A 1630-nucleotide genomic window follows, 5' to 3' on the forward strand; every position below is an offset into this window, starting at 1 on the left:
ATTTCCACCCCACACCTTTTTCCAAACACACAAAAATACTGGTTTGCAATTACCTTGGGATGGAGAAACAGGGAAATGAATTATAAGTGATGGGAGTTCCAAAACACTGCTTGGTGTCTCAGCCTGGCTGGGCTGTTTCATAGCAGTGTGTCTGTGGTTCATGGTTCACCATGTCTGACATAAACCACTGTGAGTTAGGGCACTTTTAAAAGTGAGAAATATTTAGATTTGATATTGCTCAGGAGGAATTTGCAGTTACCTAAATTTGCTATGTAAATTCAGCAGGCTTTGGGTGATGGAGTCATCTGTCTCTGTTGAATATCTGGGGAGCTCAGGGACCTCAGTACCCTCAACCTGTACCTCATCCCATCCAACTGCTGTTACACAACCACTGGTGTTTCCAAATCCAGAGACATGGAAAGAAAAGGGGGCATGGCAGTATGCTGGCTGTAGAATTTACTGAGGAATAGTCTGATCCCATGTTTTTATTTTGTTTTGTTTTATTTTAAGACAATTCTCCCACCCCCTCTGCAAACAGCTTACACTGCTGTCCCCGATTAGCCTAATGCAGCTTGCTGTGATGTGAGTGCAGTGTGGCTTATGGGATGGATTTTACTTAGCCAAACCAGCAGAGGATTGTGGGCTGAACTGTATTAACTCTGCTTTAGCTGATAGCAGTTAATAGTGACAGGACCAGGTGTTGCTAGGGATCAGAGGGAAGTCTGATTTGTCCTGGGCATATAGTTTTGAGAACAACCATAAAACATACAAATGATGATTGAAAATATCAGTTCTCCAGAACTATAAATGGGAATGAGCTAAACTATGTGGGAAGAAACATTCAGACGTTAAAAATCTAGATTAAAATACTTCGTGTTTTCTTAGATGCCAATTTAAAGTCACATCTCAATCTTGACAGGAGTCTCAAGAAGAGAAAAAGCTTTTGCTAGTAGTGAAGTATGAAAAAAAGGTGTATCTGTATTGTCAGAGAAATGGAGTAGTACTGAAAATAATACTGGAGGAATTTTAATTGATGAGAAAAGGGAAGTTAAAGGGGTTTTTTTATTAAGTGAGAGACACATGTTCCTGTTCACAACAGTTTTTGAGCTCCAGTACCAAATAAAAGCACTGTCCTCAATGCAGAAAGTCATAGGTGTTATTTGAAAGTAGAATGCTTGTGTTGCATTATAAATTGAAAGTAAATAACAAATTTTAATCCATGCTATAGATTTTGTTACTTTAGTTACTCTAATAGAAATGATAGTTACATTTGAAATGACTGATAACAGAAAAGTAGAGTTCAGAATGTTTTGATCTCACTAATACATATACTATCCAGTTTATAAGTCCTGAAGTCCCAGAAGTATAAAATACTGAAAAAGGATGGTCTTCAAAACTACAAATGTGTCTAGTCTGAAGTTTGTCTTGGGCAAAGTTGTGGAGAAGTTGATGCGTTTAATAAATTGGATGGAATTATCAAAATATCACAAGATAGAAGCATGAGTAATGCTGCATAGCTTCCTTTTTTCTTGGAAGCCTATTATTTGTTTAAATGCCTTCAATAAGTCTGTACACCTCTGTATATAGTGTAGAGAGTGTGTCTTTAACAATGGCAAAATTAGCAGTTTCT

At 37.4% G+C, this 1630-nt stretch overlaps 1 protein-coding gene across 1 annotated transcript in view; it reads left to right on the top strand.

Moving 5' to 3' along the window:
• The window catches only part of LOC103798313 (histone demethylase UTY-like), a gene marked incomplete at both ends in the record, with an annotated part of 46447 nt that overhangs the window by 1046 nt on the left and 43771 nt on the right, over nt 1-1630 (top strand). The window lies entirely within an intron of this gene.

This window comes from Acanthisitta chloris, unplaced genomic scaffold (genome assembly GCF_000695815.1).
Source record: "Acanthisitta chloris isolate BGI_N310 unplaced genomic scaffold, ASM69581v1 scaffold14762, whole genome shotgun sequence".
Classification (NCBI taxonomy): domain Eukaryota; kingdom Metazoa; phylum Chordata; class Aves; order Passeriformes; family Acanthisittidae; genus Acanthisitta; species Acanthisitta chloris.